The sequence below is a fragment of the Mauremys reevesii genome, linkage group 1 (assembly GCF_016161935.1).
Source record: "Mauremys reevesii isolate NIE-2019 linkage group 1, ASM1616193v1, whole genome shotgun sequence".
NCBI classification, from domain to species: Eukaryota; Metazoa; Chordata; order Testudines; family Geoemydidae; genus Mauremys; species Mauremys reevesii.
The window spans coordinates 323,943,271-323,964,052 of record NC_052623.1 but is presented as its reverse complement, the minus strand read 5'-3'; the positions used below and the strand labels follow the sequence as shown (position 1 = coordinate 323,964,052).

General features: G+C 42.2%; 1 long non-coding RNA gene across 5 annotated transcripts in view; it reads left to right on the top strand.

Moving 5' to 3' along the window:
• LOC120389302 overlaps nucleotides 1-20,782 on the top strand; it is a 40,001-nt gene that overhangs the window by 10,919 nt on the left and 8,300 nt on the right. For 3 of the 5 annotated variants that reach the window (XR_005590906.1, XR_005590895.1, XR_005590872.1), the window contains exons 2-3: nucleotides 6,563-6,683; nucleotides 9,617-9,894. This is a non-coding gene — a long non-coding RNA (uncharacterized LOC120389302). Of the gene's footprint in view, nucleotides 1-4,477; nucleotides 5,124-6,562; nucleotides 6,684-9,616; nucleotides 9,895-20,782 lie in introns of those variants that run through there. The other 2 variants (XR_005590898.1, XR_005590886.1) reach the window with 2 other exon arrangements.

The window sequence follows — 20,782 nt, the reverse complement described above, 5'->3', positions numbered from 1 at the left end:
TTTGATATTTGGTCATCTCCCAAACGAGGAGGATTATTATGTGGGAAAGTAGCGTGTTACACTTGGGAGGACGTGGATAATTGGTGCTGTTGTTGTTAGAACACCAAGATGTTTATTATTTGCCCCCTTCTGTCCTTCCTTCCCCCCCCTCCCCCAGTAACCCTTCTCATCTCAGCTAACTTTCAAATCTCTGTGCTTCACCCCATCTATATTATGTACAGAGTGGTGAAATTTCACTAGCAAGCTCGTCAATTGCTGAATACTGCATAATGTTCCTTCACACAGGCAGCCCTTGAATGTTTTGATCTGGGGAGTGTCAGTGCAGGAACAAGGCAGAATGCAAACCCTTGTGTTTTCTACAGGGTATGGATTCCTAAAGCAATCACTGTTGTTTGGTGCCGTGCTCTTTAGCCAAATGATCACCAGCAGTGAAGCAAGTCTACCCAGCAAGCTGGCTGGTGGCTAAGACACTGGCTGGTGACAAGGGGAGCTAAGATAGTGAGCAGTTGCTGAAAAAGTGGAACAGAGCCTTGCGATGCCACTAGCTGACAGATAACCAAGAAGCTCCATGGCCTTTGGGAATCAACTATTTTCTCCAAAGCTCTTTTTTCTTAGTTCAGTTTAATTTGACTGTACAATTCCAGCAATAGAGATATTTATTATAAATCAAATAAAACCCTTCTTTATAATGGCATTTTTGAAAAGATCCAATCAATTTTAAACTATACGTAAAAGGCATTTTAGGACATCCTGAGATGTTTATCCAAGCGGTAGTTGCTATTTTTAGTGGAGGTTTTTTGTAAATCTCTTAAATTTAAAATTTATTGTTTCAATCAATTAATATATAGTAAATACAGCACAGTTGCAGCCTATATCTAAAAATCCAAATCTAAATCTCTGTTCTGTGTGAGCTCTCGTAGACATTTTTTGCTATCACAAAATGTATACACCCCTGTTTGCAATGTGAAAGTTAACAGAGAATGGGAGCTCAAGATTGGACACAGCAGGGCCCCAGTTCAGCAAAGAAATGCACTAGCTTGGACCTCTGTGCCTATGTGGAATCCCATTTTTATTCCCAATGGAATTCCATGCTCATTCCAGGTCTCCTCGCAGGGGAATTTATTTGTATTTTAGTAGCACCCAGAGTTCAACATAATTGACCTATTCAAACCAAGTCAGCTGGAAGCATAGACAGAGTGCAGGGAATGAATCTTAGCCTGAGGCAGCCAGGCCTGCTGACAGGAATTCCGGGCCCCAGGGCCAGGGCCATTCTTAGGGGGGATGGGACCCAGGGTGGAAGTGGGACATCTGTGGGACACCCCAAAGCGTGGAGTCTGGCCCTGGAGTGGTCGCGTGTGCCTAGGAGCCCTGTGGCCCACCCAGGTAATTTAAAAGGGCCCCTGGGGGCAGCATATGTATAGAATAAAGTCCAATAGGTTAGGCCACTGTTTGTTGAGGGAGCAGAAATGGGCAAACTTATCTAAGAGCTGCTACGCTCTGTCTGTTTCCTATGACCCATAAGCAATGGCAAGTAGAGCCTAAGGGTTTGCCTACACAGCAACTTACTGCATGGCAAGCCACAGTGTGTATCTACTACTTGTAGTAAGACAAGACACATTCTGGGACTTCTCTGGGGGGTAGCAATATCCACATGGGATGTTGCTGAGTGGCAAGCAGGTGTGCTGTAGATTGACACCCTGGCTTTCTGCACAGAAACTTGCCTTGTCGACAAGCCCTTACAGTAGCACTGAAACAGGGTCCAGAAGATGGGGTTTGAAATATACTGGGACCTCCATCAAGGGCCCATAATATGAGGAGTGCATACATAGCCTAGAGCCACCTTTCCACATCCCCTCTGTGAGTACAGGAATGGAGAATCAAGCCCAGTATCTCTTAGATGATCATACTTTACTTAAAAAAACTATTTAAATTTGAAGTAATTTTGGTGAGATCTCAGTTTGATGGGTAATACTTTGGTATTAGCACTGACTCCGGAATGTCTGTATTTTGAAAGAGCATTACATAATTTAAGAAAGAATTATACAGGTACTTTGGAGAACTGGTGGGGCAAGAATAGCTCATTCACATTTTAAAAAGAACCTCCTACAGTGCTTTTTACTTAAGACTAGTCAGCCAGCATACGCAATGTCTTGTCACTTAATCACTTTTGAAGCATATTACTAATGCAACATCATGAGAGAATAAAATCATATCCAAATAGGTCTGAGTACTCAACAAGTCTCAGCAGCTGTGTTCAAGTTTCCAGTAGTTTTCCATTCTTTTTTAATGAAACATATATTCATACCTATTAACAGGTGTATACAGTAATCTTGCAGACAGTGTCAAGGATGTCAGTGACAGGTATGGAAATGCATCTCATTCATATCTGCTCTGGTACAAACTACTACTAAAAAGAGAAATATAGAAAATAAAACAACTTCTACAATCTGCTTTGCATGGAAACAACGCTCTCTCAAGAGCTGTATTCCCTTTCCATTGTTTACTGTTGTCTTTCCATCTTTCGTAACCTACCTATTATGGTGCGTTGTCATTGGTAGTTAGTGCTCTAATTTTGCCAGTAAGTTTTTCGAGGCAGGGACTTTGCCATTTTATATTTGTCTACGTTGTCTATGTTGCCTGACCCTTTTTAAGGTTAATAATGTTTGGACTGATGATCAATTAATCTGACTGCGACAAGGTTCTTACTGCAGAATCAGGCTACGCAGAAAAAAAACTACGGAGTTCAATATCTTGTGAGGAGCCTTGGGGTGGATGACAAGAATGGTCACACCGAGGGCAAAGTAAAACCTTAGATATCTTTATTAAAATAATGAACAAAGCCAGAAAGGACCCAAGTCACACGATAACCCTGATATTGAATTATCTCTACCTTATCTGCGGTAGTATTCTTTGCATAAGCTCTTAGAATTGCATACTCACACTCTTCCTTGAGGACCTGGTGGTCAGAGACAAAGGGCCAGCCCTGTCTCTGGCATGCCATGGTGTCCAGTGCCAAGTTCCTCAATGAGTTGAAGGGTCAAGTAATAGAAAGCAGACAGTGATGGAAGAAGCCTAGAAAAGAACTCTAGACCACATGGTAGCTGCCCTGTTATAGGGCCTGAACATTATCCACTCATGCTCAGTCTTCCATGCCCAAATGTATCCTTTTCATCCACATAATACTGAGGTGCACTTATTCTATAGGTTAACATATTGCTATGTATAACTGCCATCTTAGCTCGTTCTCATACCCATCACCCCTTGCTTAAGCAGATTTGCAATGACCACTTATCTGTTCCTGATAGTAGCATTTACTGGTACATTCTAACTCCTACTGTTGAGTGAGCTCTCCTTAGTTCCCAAAATATAAAGGTAACTGTTAGGCCATTTTATCTATGCCCAGGGTTACAGCCTACTTAACCACACTTATGCTAGCTTATGCTTAAGCTAATGTGTTACAGGATACAGGCCTGCAAGTTTCTTGCATTACAGCTACAGCTGAATATAATGAAAGCAGCTAAATATCATGAAGGCAAGCCAGTGAATATAATAGGCAAGCTTGCCCTATGGGCTACATCTATAAAGTGCTATTCACACCAGTGGCACAGGAGAAATAATAATTGCACGGAATCTGTTCCTTGGCATATATCCCAATTATAAATATAAAAACCAAACAACCTATGTTAAAAGAACATTACAGTTGCATAGCTGAACACTCAAAAGTTAGGAAATGGAATGAGGCAGGGGCCTGAGGAAAAACAGTATATTTTCATGGAAGACTGTATCATAATGCATACACACAAGGGGTCTGCATTAAGATTGGTCAGGCAATCTTAATTCAGGTGTTTCCTAAACACATGGGTCATTAACAAGTTTGGGACTGCAGCACAGCCCTCTACCACTTGAGCTAATGGAATAAACGGTAGCATTAGAAGGTTGTTATCTTCTGTGTAGCCCTGCCATGAGAGGGCAAGGGAGACACACACTTGCCAGTCCTTGACAGACAGCAAAGGAATGTTGAGACTCAGGAATCCTGGGTTCAATTCCAGGTTTTGTAGGGGAGAAGACTGCAGTGGTGCAACACTTTTGCTCCTGTATCCCTAACCTCTTCCTATCCCCTTCTCCCCATTCCCTCTCCTGGTGTCCCTCCTGACTCCTGCCCTAGCCTCCACCTCAGCTCCTGCTGCACCACCAACTCCTGTCCATGTTCCCCCTCCCTCTGCTCCTATCTTTTAGGTCTCCTGCCCTATCTCCTACTTGTTACTCTCACTTCTGTCTTCTGCCCTCCACCCCCCCCCCCCGCCTTCCTGCCCATATTCCCCTCTCACATTTCCTGCTCCTAACCCACTTTCTGCCTTTCCTTAGTTCCTACCCCATCTTCCCCACTGGCATCTCATCACCCTTCGCCCCCTCCCCTGCCACCATTCCTCTCCGTTCTGCGTTTGAGACATTCTTCTGTTCACCAGCAGGGGGAGCATTGAGAGGACAGGAGAGACAGTCTCCCTGCTTTCAGTTTCAGTGCTTGGCGCCATTGAGGAGCAATTGGTGGGAAAGTCCTGTTCAGCTCCTTCAACTCTGGAATTATGCATGCTCCATGCAGATGAAATCTTCAGGAAACTTAGCTGCTAACCTGAGCATGTGTGAACTGAGATTTTTAAGAGACTTGGACAAACTTAGGTGAATTTTTACAGGGATGGCTACAGACACATCTTGACACCATGGCGGTCTCTATCCCCCACCGCAGCTGAACTTCAAGTCTGAGTTCTGATGTATGGAGATGCTAGAACCCAGGTCTAGCAGCTGAATTCTGGCATATCTGGCATATCTGATGTCCTTTCTTGCAAGTTGGTCTTTGTGGGCAGACCAGTAGGCCTGTGTACAGCCACCTGAAGTTCTCTGAGGGTGATACTGCCTGTTTAGGAGGGAAGAGGAACAGTGCACCTATGACTGGTCAGTAAACTTCAAATTAGGCTTAAAAGAGAGCACCTGGGCCGTGGAGAAGAAGGTCCATCAAGGAAGTCAGAAGGGGCAGGAGACAGGAAGGAGGAAACCTGAGGAGCAGCAGCAGCAGATGGTGATGAAAGTCAGTACAGAGAACCATTGGGAAGAGCAAAATGTTTATGGTAAGGATTGGCCAGAGCTGGGGACTCCCTGCCGAGCTGAAGGAGAGCTTGGGCACAGGCCCCTAGGAACAAGGCGAAGAATCAGCCTAGTTTGGAGAAGCTGAGGTCAGAACAAAAAGGTTAATGCTGGAGGATGGATCCCAGGAGCAGGTATAGGACTCAAAGGTAGGGAGCCATGGGTAAGTGGAACACTGTGGGAAGCCCCTTGCAGCAGGCCTGAGTGGAGGACTGCAGGAAGCTGAGCCCAGAGGGGTCAGCCCTGGTGGGATCCATAGTGATGGTAGGACTCACAGGCAGAAAGGCTGGGCTGAGTGGAACGCTGTGGGGAGTTCCATCACAGGAGACCTGATTTAGGATTACAGGAGACAACTTGTGGGTAAGAAGTGGGTCTTCGAACTGTCAGGGAGGAGGCTTGGAGTCAAGGGTCCTGGAACATGGGCTAAAGGAATGAGATAGTGGTTAATGGCTCTCAGGTGGGTAACCTTGGAATGTTGATCTTTGAATGGGATTGAGAAGCCGCTGCATTGTAACCTGGTTTTCTTCAGGGTTTTGAGAAGCATGATTTTACTATGAAGAATCTGTGGAGTGTGGCACTCTATATGAATAAAAGACTGAGGCAGGTGCACTGGTTGTGCCACAGCCTACCAGAGTAGGGCGCTACAAGGAGGGGTGCCTAGTCACAGTGAGGGGACTGAAGGCTTCCTGAGTAGAGCATTTTGCAGGATTGAGGCCTGGAAGAAGATTAGTGATATCACCAAGGCTGTCATTGGTTAGTGACATTTGAGGAAGGCAGACTTAGTCAGGAGTAGAGTTAAAATTACAGATGGACCCTCTTACAATTTTCCATGCATAAGAATAATTTTATACTTTCAGTCTGAATGACAGTTTAGATCATGGAAAATAGCCATAAAAAACAAAAGTATATTCTACATGCAAGAGCAGTGTGTAGGCCTCATTGTCCTCTCACTGACATCATTTTATATAGGTATAATTCCACAGACCTCCATGGAATCATTCCAGACTTATACCAGAGTAAATGAGAGGAGAATTAGGCCCTGTGTTTCTGTCCTGTAACAGGCTGCAATAAAACAGCTGTGATCTTATCACACAGGCTGGGTTTTTAGAGATTTAAAGGCACAGTACACAGAGAAAGTCATCACAGCATCATAACTAGATATGTGTCAGGATCACACTTTAAAGTGTGATTCCAGATCTAAACCTTCCTAATACCCAGGGATATTTGGAAACAGAGTTATGATTTGGACCCATTTCTAATTAAACTCAAGCCAAAGGCCTTTTGTTGTCTCCCATTTTATCAGGAGTGACAGTCTCTCATCTACATTTTGTATGATCTAGCAGACAGATTCTAAATTATTTTTCTTGCATCAGGAAAAATGTAAAAACCTATTGGAGACTATCCCTTCCTTTGTTCCCCTTAGGTCTCCTTTCATGTACCTGTTGTGCTAGCAGGCATTCTTAGAGAATCAAACAGCTCCAGGCTGGTTTCAGTTTATTAAAGCAAAGCGAGAGGAGTGAGATAAATAACCACCTGAAGAACAGGTAAGGGCATTGAGTGCTTTTCCATTAGAATTATTTATCTATGCTATGGAAGTATCATTTAAGATTTCTCAGAAAACTCTGCCTGTGGCATTCCACATACAGTACATTTTTGCCAGAGTTTCAGAGTAAGACCAAGTTTCTCAAAGAACAGCTGCAAGCTAAAAGATCCGGGTTCTGAAGTTTTTAAAAAATGGCATGTATAACCTTCTTAATAAGAAGTTCTTATAGCACACTACCTACTTGTCTAAAACAATGTTCTCATAGTGGTAGCTAATCGGCAGGCAATTCACCTATGAATCAAATTATCGATTGCAAATTGTTTTACTGGTCATATCTGTAGTTTTACAATCCATATTGCTTTAACATATGATAGTTTTCCAAGAACAAGTACTGTAATTGCTTTCTTTTTACTACGTTCACTCATAGCTGTAGAAATGACACAAAAACATTTAAAATGGATGATTCTTATTTCAAAGATATAGAAAAGTGACAAATAATTTCTTAAATCACATGACAATAGCATGCTGCTCACTTTTCTATTTATTGACAGAGAAAATAATAGTTTTACATTTTATTTAACTATCTGGAGTAGATCGATAGATTACTCATTGGCTATGAGTCTGAACCAAAACACTGGTTTAAAATATCCCCACAATTCTAGGGAAGGGGGCTAAGGACCTGCAGTAGATATGAATTTCACAGGTATATCTCTGTGGAATGGGTCAAACAAAAGCCGCAAATCCAACCCCCTCTCCACCAAGCGTTAGAAGTTTACTGTTCAGGCTCATCTCAAGTGGTCACTTTTTCAGTCCTTAAGGAAATCTATCCCTCCATTTCTGTCACTAGACTTGTCCCCAGGTCCAAAACACTTCTTATGTTCAGCTTAGCTACAGGCGAATGAATGACCTTTTAATTCACTAACTAGCTAGTGGGAAGTGAGAGAGACAAGGTGAGTGAGTGAAGTAATATCTTTTATTGGACCAACTTCTGTTGGTGAGAGAGACAAGCTTTTGAGCTACACAGAGGGTCATACCTGCAGAACAGCTTTGTGTAGCTCGAAAGTTTGTCTCTCTCACCAACTGAAGTTGGTACAATGAAAGATATTACCGCACTCACTCTTGTGTCTCTAATATCCTGGGACCGACATGACTACAGCAACACTGCATACAATAGTGGGAAATGAGGCAGTTAGGCAGATACATGTGTTTTTATTCAATTATTTTATTTATCTGGTCTCCAGGGAGCACATGAATAGTTTTAAGTGATCCATTACCTACGGTATGTAGAATTAAAAATAACCAGAGGTTTACACACTTAATATCCTTTATAGACCAGACACGTGTAACCATTTTTGCTGAAATTATTAGCCAATATTTTTATTATTTATTCCAGTAGAGAGAAAAATCAGTGACAGTCATTCCCTCCTAAACCTTCAAGATGGCAATAAATATGTCCAGCTACAGCCTTATTCTGCTCTCATTGAAATCAATGGGAGTTTTGCTACTGACTTCAATAGGAGCAAGATCAGACTCCTATTTTTGCACAGAAAAGCAAATACTAGTATTCTTCAAAGTGATTTTCTACTCCTGGAATTCAAGTGTGTGATCATCAAGGAGGTGCAGACTCTCTGGGGAGGTGCAGGGTGTTCACAGAATGACAGGCCTAGAGTCGCCATCTGGTGTGAGGCCAGAAGGTAGTTTGATGATGGAGGACAGGTGTGGGGGAGGGGTTGGATCATGTTGGAGTCCAGAGACAGATGGGCGAGATTTTGCCCTGAAGGCATTTTGCCCTGAAAGGTAATTCCATTGGCTTGAGGGTGGAATATTCTGTACGGAGGGAGTACATATTTTGGAAAGAGAGGTGTGCAAGACAACTAAGTGACTGTGTGACCCTTAATTTTGCAGTCTTCATTTGTCTATTCTATTGTTACCACGCCTATTGTTGGTAACTGACTTGTTGCATCATGTCTCTCATTAGTCTGTAAATTCTTCAGGACTTGAAATATGCCTGTCTTTATATTCCATGAGGCCCCGAACACATTCGGAGCACTATGAACAAATATAAATTAATGTATTTTTCACACTACATGTCTGACACAAAATATATCTCTTCTTTCTCCAGAACACAATTACTGAACACCCATGCCATTCTCTCTTATCTGAGATGCATGACAAGATCCCTTTCAAGCTGGATAGATTTGTAGTCACCTCAGCTGTCAGTAAATAGTTAGAATTCCTCTGGAGCATTAACCTGCCACACCAGCATTCCATACAAACACACACTCTCTTTTGAACTTCTAAATTAGGCATTCTAAATATTAGGCGGCAGCAGCTGCCTTTCAAAAGTATGGACAAAACTCATCCTACAAGAAACCGAAACTATGCAAACAATTTAAAAAATTGGACTGGAAACCAAAGCATGCATTAAGACTCAAATGCTTTAGTTCCACCCAGAAACAAGGCAAAATATCACAAAACAGGCAATAAAAAGACTTATGTAAACTAAATAATCAAAAATATCCTGCTGAAATATATACTGACACTGCTGGAAATTTAATGTACTCTTTTAAGATATATGTAGTGCTCTCACTATTTCCACAGCTATTTGTACACGCCTTAAAACCAAAATGTAAACAGTAAAAGAAACACTCATACTTCCTCAGTGTTTATAATTATACACACGGTATACAGTATGGATGAAATCCAGGCTCCACTGAAGTCAATGAGACTTTTGCCTTTGGCATTAGTGGAGCCAAGTTTTCACCAGACTGCAGGGGAAAGGTTGTAAAATAGTGCCAGAGTCTGGCCACACGGAACAAGAATAGCCCAAAGTTAAATCATTCTGTCATCACAATGGGCATTGTTTTGCAATAGAAAGACGTGAACTCTAATCATTGATTTGACTGGTTTATTGTTTTCATTATCTTTTAATAGTGCATAAGAAAATGAAAGAAAAACTTGATGCCCTTCTGCAAAACAATCCCCATGTGATCCTAGAAGATTGAATGTTGAGCTATTCCTGACTCTGGCACTACTTTACAACCTTTCCAGCAGTGGTCTGGTGAAGTATTACGTATCTTGCTTTAATCTGTGCAGATGAACATAACCTGCTGCTATGTTATAAAATGGGAGGAGCACATAGAAATCTTACTGTTTTGGCTTAGTAATGTGTGAATAGAACTGCAATAAATATTTAAAAACTTTGAAATTCATGTATGGAAACTCAGCTCATGGATTTTTTGAGCGATAATGTACATGCTTGGTTGCAATCACAGCTACTTTGGAAACTTGCTGTCTTTGCTGGAACTCCACCCTCCTTCCCTGCATTATGTGCTGAACCCCTCAAAAAGAGGGGAGTTACTGATTCTAGGAGCCACATTGTGTGGCAAAAATCCTCAGGGTAAGGAATAGAGCATGGTATGGAAAGGGGCCTACCAAATTCACAGACATGAAAAATGCATCACAGACCATGAAATCTGGTCTCCCCACTGAAATCTGGTCTTCTGTGTGCTTTTACCTTATACTATACAGATTTCCCAGGGGAGACCAGCATTTCTCAAACTCGAGGTCCTGACCCAAAAGGGAGTTGCAGGAGGGTCACAGTATTACCACCCTTGCTTCTGCGCTGCCTTCAGATCTGGATGGCGGGAGAGCAGCGGCTGTTAGCCAGGCACCCAGCTCTGGAGGCAGTGGCCTACCAGCAGCAGTGCAGAAATAAGGGTGGCAATACCATGCCACCTTTACTTCTGTGCTGTTGCCTTCAGAGCTGGGTGGCCAGAGAGTGGTAGCTGCTGACTTAGGGCTCAGCTCTGCAGGCCGCAGCACGGAAGTAAGGGTGGAAGGCAGCTTTGAAGACAGTGCCGCCACTAGCAGCAGCACAGAAGTAAGGGTAGCAGTAACGCATCCACCCCTACAATAACCTTGTGACCTCTCCCCCCACACACACTCCTTTTTGGGTCAGGACCCGTATAATTTCAGATTTAAATAGCTGAAATCCTGAAATTTACTATTTTTAAAATCCTATGATCATGAAATTGACCAAAATGGAATGTGAATTTGGTAGGGCCCTAGTTATGGAGAATAGCTATTTCCAGCTTCTCTCCACCCTGTCCAAACAATGCCCCTTCTGACTTGTGAACCCCAGACTAAGAGTTGCAGAGAGGAAGTTTATGTGATCTCTATGGAAAGGGGGGCATGCTATTTTATTTACATATAAGGAGAAAGAGGGAGCACTGGATCCTGTGTTTATAAGCATATTCCAAATGAGGTTGTGGGAAGTCAAGCATGCATGTTTGACTCAAGTATCTCCTCATGATTTAAATGTATTATCTTGTAATTTGCATTCTGATTTATTACATAGAGAGACAAAGGCTCATGTCCTCCAATGTGCCACAACTCTGCTCAGTGCACTGGGCAGCAAAGGTGGCTTAGGCCAGAGTACGTCTACACTACAAATGAAGGTGCAGTTGTAGTATGGGTAGGCATAACTGGGCTAGCTTTCATCTAATTGGTGTGGGTATAAAAGCAATGAAGGCACAGTAGCATGGACCCTAGCGTGGCCCAGCTATGTGAGTATGTACCAAGGTCTGCAGTAGGCTTGTATTCCGGCAGTCAGCCTGCACTGAGGCATGTGCCACCATGTACTCACTACTGTTCCCTGTGCCAGCTAAATTAAAACTTACCTGTACTGCAATCAGAGCTTCATTTGTGGTGTATATGTATCCTTCATGACATCCATACACTGCCCCAGGCTATGGGATACCTGGGTGCCTCTTTGTTCCCTGGCAGAAGTCAGGGCAACCTCCATGCTGCTTTAACTTGCACTGCCTTGAAACAGCCTCCTGTGGGGCATTAATCTGGCAGGGTTCATGGGAGCAAAGCACTCTCCATTATGCTCCCTCACACCTCTGGAAGATGTCCTGTGCTGGGGAGGGATTGGAAGGGGAGCATAGAGGAAGCTATGCAGGCTCTATGCCAGTCAGGTATTCCCCTACAGAGGGGGAATCCTAACAGCCATTATATCGACTGGAAAGTCCCTTTGTGCTGCTCTGGTGGTGCAAAGTAGATATAGCTTGGGCTGGGTCTTGTCCAAAAACACGTGTCTTATATGGCTTCAGAGGAGAAACAAAATATTTAGTATGGGTTAAGATAAGAAATATATTGATGCTGTAATATATTGATGCAGTAATTGTTAATATTATTTCTTAAAGAAAAAACAATAAATCAGTCAATACTTATATTGCAGAAAGGCCAAAACAGCAGCATAAATTACCATTTTCACAGAACCCCTCTTACTTTAAAACCATATTGCCATGACACATAACATTCTAAACCACAAATATTGTTTGCTAATCTTCTTGGTAGTTTGCATGTGGTTGGACACTGGTACTGCACTTGATTCAGCTAGTCGATTATTAATTCTTCTGAAAACTGAGGCTAGAGACTTTGCATTGCAAACGAATTCCCAGGAAGGCTCTTAGATGCCAAAATACATAGACATGCTTTTCCTCAGAATCCTTCTCATTTGTTTTTATGGCTGTTATTCCTATTAATAGTTCTGCATCACTATCATTTATTTATTTGTTTAGCACTGACAGTGTGTTTGCCATCACACAGAACCAAAACAAATGCAGATGATTAAAAACTGGCATTACTGGTGCAATTGGAGGAAATGTATACGTATTTTACACTTCAAAGTGTTTTACTTAAGCCTCACAATACTGTGAGAGGATATTCCCATTTTACAAATGGGTAAAATGAGACACAAGAGATTAAATAACCCAAGATCACACAGCTCAAATGGCAAAGCTGTAAATAGAATGTAGGCTGTATCTACACTATGAGCACTTTACTGGTATGGGTATATTGGTACACTATGTTGGTTCTGTGAATTATCAGAGGGGTAGCCGTGTTAGTCTGGATCTGTAAAAGCAGCAAAAGCTTCTGTGAATGGAGCTATAACAGTAAAGCTGCACTTTGTATTGGTCAAGTAAAACCACCCCCATAAGTGAAACAATCTATACCAGTAAAGGCACAGATTTGCGGGTATATGCTAGGGGCTTCTGCCAGCATAGCTGTGCCTGTCAGGGATAACTCCTTTTCACACCCCTGACTGACATAGCTATGCCAGCAGAAGTCTGTAGTGTGAATATCGCCTTAGTGACTGACTCTCAGCCCTCTGCTTTGGCAGCAGTACACACTTCTTTCCAAGTGTTTAGCAGATCCCATTGTAAAGGCAGTACAGAGCTGCCAAGGCATCTCATCTCTAGCCACACAACTGTCTGTAGCTACCATATCAGGTTTAGTGACTGGGAATTTACCCACTCAAGTGGTAAATTATTAGTTACCAAGAGGCTCTTACGTAAATTAAGCTGTCATGGGATAAAAGGGAAGGTCCTTTCATGGACTGAGAACTGGTTAAAAGACAGGGAACAAAGGATAGGAATTAATGGTAAATTCTCAGAATGGAGAGGGGTAACTAGTGGTGTTCCCCAAGGGTCAATCATAGGACCAATCCTATTCAATTTATTCATAAATGATCTGGAGAAAGGGGTAAACAGTGAGGTGGCAAAGTTTGCAGATGATACTAAACTACTCAAGATAGTTAAGACCAAAGCAGATTGTGAAGAACTTCAAAAAGATCTCACAAAACTAAGTGATTGGGCAACAAAATGGCAAATGAAATTTAATGTGGATAAATGTAAAGTAATGCACATTGGAAAAAATAACCCCAACTATACATACAACATGATGAGGGCTAATTTAGCTACAACGAGTCAGGAAAAAGATCTTGGAGTCATCATGGATAGTTCTCTGAAGATGTCCACGCAGTGTGCAGAGGCAGTCAAAAAAGCTAACAGGATGTTAGGAATCATTAAAAAGAGGATAGAGAATAAGACTGAGAATATATTATTGCCCTTATATAAATCCATAGTACGCCCACATCTTGAATACTGTGTACAGATGTGGTCTCTTCACCTCAAAAAAGATATTCTAGCACTAGAAAAGGTTCAGAAAATGGCAACTAAAATGATTAGGAGTTTGGAGAGGGTCCCATATGAGGAAAGATTAAAGAGGCTAGGACTCTTCAGCTTAGAAAAGAGGAGACTAAGGAGGGATATGATAGAGGTATATAAAATCATGAGTGATGTTGAGAAAGTGGATAAGGAAAAGTTATTTACTTATTCCCATAATACAAGAACTAGGGGTCACCAAATGAAATTAATAGGCAGCAGGTTTAAAACAAATAAAAGGAAGTTCTTCTTCATGCAGCACACAGTCAACTTGTGGAACTCCTTACCTGAGGAGGTTGTGAAGGCTAGGACTATAACAGTGTTTAAAAGAGAACTGGATAAATTCATGGTGGTTAAGTCCATAAATGGCTATTAGCCAGGATGGGTAAAGAATGGTGTCCCTAGCCTCTGTTCGTCAAAAGATGGAGATGGATGGCAGGAGAGAGATCACTTGATCATTGCCTGTTAGGTTCACTCCCTCTGGGGCACCTGGCATTGGCCACTGTCGGTAGACAGATACTGGGCTAGATGGACCTTTGGTCTGACCCGGTACGGCTGTTCTTATGTTCTTATGTTACAAACAGGAATTCTCAGTGCCCAAAAGTAGGAGTCAATAAAGCATGAAAAGTATTGTCAAGATAAAATAATAGGGGATAGAAAAGATTACATCAAAAAATATCTCCTAACAAGGTAATTTTTGCAGTGTAACTGTAGAAAAATACCTTTGTAAAAAGCAACTACTAGCATTAGAACTTCTTATATGAGAAAATATGGGTGTATTTTTCATATGTCAAGATGTATTTCATTTGCAAGACAACTTGCTCAAGCTATCGCTTCAGACATATGTTTAACCACTAAGCCAACTGCCTGAGGATTCTTCTGGAATGGGGAGCATTCAGGTGATATAGGGCCAGCAAAGGGGGTATAGCTTAGGAAAAAGGGGCATGACTGGGGAACTGGTCAATCACCAGCTTCCATAATGACCCCATTAGCAGGTGGTGCAATTTAGAGTAATTCTGAGTTAAGCCAAGTGCCATTTTTTATGCAACCCACCAGTGTTCAAAGTGTTGAGATAAGTGCTTTGGGTTTTGGTCTATCTCTGTTTAAGACACAAAAGATCACAGTTCACTGTAATAAGAGAGTAAGAGTTATTGTGGTATTAACAAGTTTGAAATATATATTATAAAACTTGTCAGAGATGTGATACATTTAGTTTTTTTATCCTTAGGTTTAATGCTGTTTTTTCAAACTTGTATAAATATATGTGCACCTTATTTCTAGTCCTCGGTATATAGCATTAGTGAGACCATTACTGGAACACTTTTTCCAGTTCTGGTGTCCACATTTTAAAAAATATGTTGACAAATTGTAAAGAGTGTAAAGAAGAACTACCAGAGCATGAGCCTAACAAAGTTCAGTCTATTGAGTGTATCCAGGACAGGGATCAGCAACCTTTGGCATGCGGCTCGCCAGGGAAAGCACCCTGACAGGCTGGGCCAGTTTGTTTACCTGACGCATCCACAGGTTCGGCTGATCGTGGTGCCCACTGGCCATGGTTCGCCACTCCAGGCCAACGGGGGCTGTGGGAAGCAGCAGCCAGCACATCCTTCGGCCCACTCCGCTTCCCTGGAAAGCTGTGTGCCAAAGATTGCCGATCCCTGATCCAGGAGAAGGATAAGAGGTGACTGGATCATAGTCTTTGAGTACCTATATGAGGGGAAGATTTCTGATTGTAGACAAAAGCATCTCAAGATTTTAATCTGGCAGACAGAGGCATACCAAGACCCAGTTTCTGGAAGATGCCACTGGAAAAATCCAGACTTGAAACAAGGTACACATTTTTAACAATCAGGATAACTAGTCATTGTAACAATTTACTTAGAGATCTGGTGGATTTTATGTCACTGGAAGTCTTTCAATTGAAATTGATTTTTTTTTCCTCTAAAAGATAACTTCTGATTGGGGCAGAGCATATGGGCTTGATGCAAAAATTACTGTCCTGTGTTATGCAGGTCAGACTGGATGATCATAATAGTCCTTTCTGGCCTTAACATCTATGAATCTTAGAAGTGCAAAACTCATCAACTGAAGCACAATAATAAGTTGACAAGTTGCAAAGCACAAATGCCATTCTTTTAATGTAAGGAGCAACTAGTGGTCAGTGTAATGAAACTATTTATTGCACTGTAGACAACTATCTTGACAAATTTCTTTTCCTATGTGATATTTTTATATACTCCTGCTGTAGAAAAGAAATGTAAGAACATTGATGGTTATGGAGAAATATAAGGTACAAGAGGTATAATATTCCTGTTGCATGTGGGTGTTCGAGTGCTTTGGGGTGGGTTATACCATTGACTCCATCTCACAATAAAATATCTCTCTCATAGATGCATAGGGAAACATCTCCATTCATTTTCAAATATTGGTCTTATCACATAAAGTGCTGAGGACACGAGATACTGAGCAAGATCAACTCCTACTGAAATCCTACTCCTCCAGTCGTAGGGTGGGGGGAGGGCTCGGGGCTCCAGCGTCCAGGGGTGGGGCCTTGGGCGATGCCAGCACGCTAACCTTCTATAAGTGGGCGTGGGGGTTCACCCACTGCCCATGGAGAAAGAGAATGAAGGCAAGACAATATTATGATGATCAACTGATGGCTCAGGCAGTGGTGCTATAAGGAGGGCTTTAGGAGGTTTGACCACTGGGAGGCATTCATGGACAGAGGACAGTTCTTGTGGGATGGACTCCACATTAGTAGGGAGGGAAACAGACATTTAGGATGGCACATTAAATGAGCTTTAAACTAGTAACTTGGTGGAGAGAGTTGGGAGATGCTCATGTAATCTCCATGCCTGATTTTAACATTGAGAGGGAGGAAAATCAAGTGAGAAAGGATACAAGAATGGAGAAAGGAACAGCAGTGGGTCAGAGAATGGAAATTAAGAGGAAGGATAGTGCTGATACGAGTCAGATAGGCAACTCTGGCAGTAGAATATACCCAATCGGGCAAGGAAAGTAGGTGAAGCCAAGCAGCAACAATTACACCAAGGAACCTTGGTAACAAAATGGAGAAACTAGAACTACTGGTGCAGGAAGTGAAACCAAATATTATAGGCATAACAGAAACATGGTGGAATAGTATTCATGACTGGAGTACAGATATTGAAGGGTATGCCATTCAGGAAAGACAAAAATAAAGGCAAATGTGGTGGAAAAAGATTGGATATTAACGATGAAGTAGACTGTAAAGAGAAGTGATGGAATGCAAAAGATAGAATCTGTTGGGGCCAAAATCACTTCGGAAAAGAAAGCTATTAGAGCTTCCCCTAGGATTATGCTGGAGTGTGCTTCATACCATCAGGATCTGATTTTGATATGGATAGAGACCTCTTTCATGTTTTTAATGAAATAAATATTACTGAGGATTGTGTGATTATGAGAGACTTTAACTTCCCAGATATAGATTGGATGACAAGTGATACTAATAACAGTAGGTCCCAGATTTTTCTGGATGTGATAACTGACAGATTTCTTCACCAGACAGTTGCTGAACCAACAGGAGGTGATGCCATTTAGATTTGGTATTGGTGAATAGTGAGGCCCTCATAGAAGAATTGGTTGTAGAGGACAACTTCGGTTTGGGTGATCACGTGCTAAATGGAAGAATAAAATAGATCTACAACAAGGGTCCTTCATTTCAAAAGAACTAACTTTAACCAACTAAAGGAATTAGTTAGGGAAGTGGACTGGACTGAAGAACTCTATGATCTGAAGGTGAAGGAGGCTTGGAATTATTTTAAGTCAAAGTTGCAGAAGCTATCTGAACCCTGTACTCAATCAAGGGGGGAAAATATATAGGGAAGGGTTGCAGACCAAGCTAGATGAGTAAGCATCTCAAACAGATTATTAAGAGAAAGCAGAAAGCCTACAAGAAATGGATGGTGGGAGGGATAAAAAAGGAAAGCTACCTCTTGGCGGCCAGAAAGTGTAGGGAAAAAGTGAGAACTGCCAAAAGCCAAGCGGAGTTGGACCTTGCAAAAGGAATTAAAACCAGTAGTAAATGGTTCTATAGCCATATAAATAAGAAGGAAAGAAGAAATGGGACTGCTAAACACTGAGGATGTGGTGGAGATTAAAGATTGTCTAGGCAAGGCCCAATACTTGAACAAATACTTTGCCTCAGTTTGTAATGAGGCTAATGAAGAGTTTAGGGGTAGTAGCAGGGTGATTAATGGGAATAAGGATATGAAAGTAGAAATTACCACATCTGACGTGGAAGTCAAACTCAAACTTCATCCAATAATCTTCACCCAAATCTTCATCCAAGAATATTAAAGGAGTTGGCGCATGGAATTGCAAGCCCAACAGCAAGAATTTTTAATGAATCTGTAAACTCAGGGCTCATACCCTGTGACTGGAGAATTGCTAATATAGTTCCTAATTTTAAGAAAGGGAAAAAAGGTGATCCAGGAAACTACAGGCTTGTTAGTTTGACCTCAGTTGTATGCAAGGTCTTGGAACAAATTTTGAAAGAGATAGTAAGGACATAGAGGTGAACGGTAATTGGGGCAAAATACAACATGGTTTTACAAAAGGCAGATAGTGCCAGACCAACCTGGTCTCATTCTTTGAGAAGACAACTGATTTTTCAGAAACAAAAAATGCAGTAGATCTAATCTGCCTGGATTTCAGTAAGGCATTTGATACAGTTCCACATGAAAAATCATTAATTAAATTGATGAAGATGGGGATTAATATGTGAATTGAAAGGTGGATAAGGAACTGGTTAAAGGGGAGATTACAAGAGATCATACTGAAAGGTGAACTGTCAGGCTGGAAGGAGGTTACTAGTGGAGTTCCTCAGGGATTGGTCTTGAGACCAATTTTATTTAACATTTTTATTACTGACCTTGAAACAAAAAAGCAGAGTATATAATACAATTTGTGGATGACCCAAAGTTGGGAGGTATTGCCAATACGGAAGAGTACCAGAATATCACACAAGAAGATCCGGATGTAAACTGGAGTAATAGAAACGGGATGAAATTTAAAAGTGCAAGGTCATGCATTTAGGGACTAACAACAAGATTTTTTGCTATAAGCTAGGGACTTATCAGTTGGAAGTGACAGAAGAATTGGGTGTATTGATTGATCACAGGATGATTATGAACCATCAGTATGATGCAGCCATGAAAATGGCTAGTGCAATGTTAAGATGCATCAGGCGAGGTATTTCCAGTAGAGATAGGGAAGTGTTAGTACCATTATACAAGGCACTGGTGAGACTTCATCTGAAATACTGTGTGCAATTCTGGTTTCTGGTGTTTAAGAAAGATGATTTCAAACTGGAACAGGTGCAGAGAAGGGCTACTAGTATGATCTGAGGAATGGAAAACTTACCTTATGAGAGGATACTCAAAAAGCTTGGCTTGTTTAGCCTAACCAAGAGGAGGCTGAGGGGAGATATGATGGCTCTCTATAAATACATCAGAGGGATAAATACCAGGGTGGGAGAGGAGTTATTTAAGTTGAGTGCCATTGTAAATATAAACTGGCCATCAACAAGTTTAGGCTTGAAATTAGGTGAAGGTTTCTAACCATCAGAGGAGTGAAGTTCTGGAACAGCCTTCAAAAGGGAGCTGTGTGGGCAAAAAACCTAACTGGCCTCAAGACTGAGCTTGATAAATTTATGGAGGGGAAGGTATGATGGGACTTCCTACAATGGCATGTGGCCCATCTGCAGCTGCCAATTTCAATGACAGGAGACAGAACATTAGATGGAGAGGGCTCAGAGTTACTACAGAGAATTATTTCCTAGATAGCTGCCTGGAGGTCTTGCTCACAACTGATTGCCATATTTGGTGTTGGGAAGGATTTTCCGCTGTATCAGATTTGCCGAGACTCTGGGTTTTTTCCTGTTCCTTTGCAGCATGGAGTGCGGGTTACTTGCAGGTTTAAACTAGCGTAAATGGTGAATTCTCTGTAACTTGAAGTCTTTAAACCATGATTTGAGGACTTCAGTAACTCAGCCAGAGGTTAGGGGTCTATTACAGGAGTTGGTGGGTGAGGTTCTGTGGCAGGAGGTCAGACAAGATGAGCACAATGATCCCCTCTGACCTTAAAGTCTATGAGTCTAAATAAATCATGCTAGTAATAGTTTAATTATGTTTTTGGTATTGTACAGCCAGTGACTGGAGATTTTTCTGTGTTAAAAAATAGTACTAAAGGAACCAGAAACAAGTAAATAATAATACAAAGCTAAGCATTGACCTAGCCCATTTGGGTCTGTGATGGGGTTAATAGAGCCCTTGGGAGGCTGTGCAGGAGGCAGCCAGTCAGGGCCAGGCTGGCCCATTTAAGAAGGTCTGCAGAACAGAGCAGTTTCAGTAACTCCCTGGAGCTTGAGGAGGGAGATGGACTAGCTGCCTTGCAGGCTGAAGGCAGCAAACACCCTGGACAGAGTAGTGCTGCAGGCAGAGACCCAGGGAGCTAAAGGCAGCTCCTGGTGGGCTGCAGGGATTTGCAGGCTGAGGGCCTGAGGCAAGGACAAAGAGGGTTCTGGGGCCATGGGGAAGTGGTCTAGGGAAATCTACTGAGGAGTTGGAGGGGACGGTGCAAGCAGTGGCCATCTACAGAGATCCTGGGCTGGGAACTGGGAGTATTGGGCAGCCCTGAGTCCTCCTCCCCGTCCCCCAACACACACTTGCCACTGAGGAAATGGCTGGACTGAGGAACTTTGATACTGTCCCTCGGAATGGGGGAACACGGAGTGTGGCACAGCCAGAGGATTGTGTCATGAAGAGGACGCCACAGTCCTGGGAGTGGCATGTAGAAATGATGGGAGTAGAAATGATGGCAGCGAGATGGTGCTCTGGTGAGAAGAGCTAATCCCCATGACAGCCAGCAGGAGGCACTGGAGTGGTGAGTCACAAATTGTCACAAGACATAATACACTTTTGACAACTTTCAACCAATAAGAACATAAGAATGGCCTTACTGGGTCAAACCAAGGGTCCATCTAGCCCAGTAGCCTGTCTTCCGACAGTGGCCGGTGCCAGGTGCCCCAGAGAGAATGAACAGAACA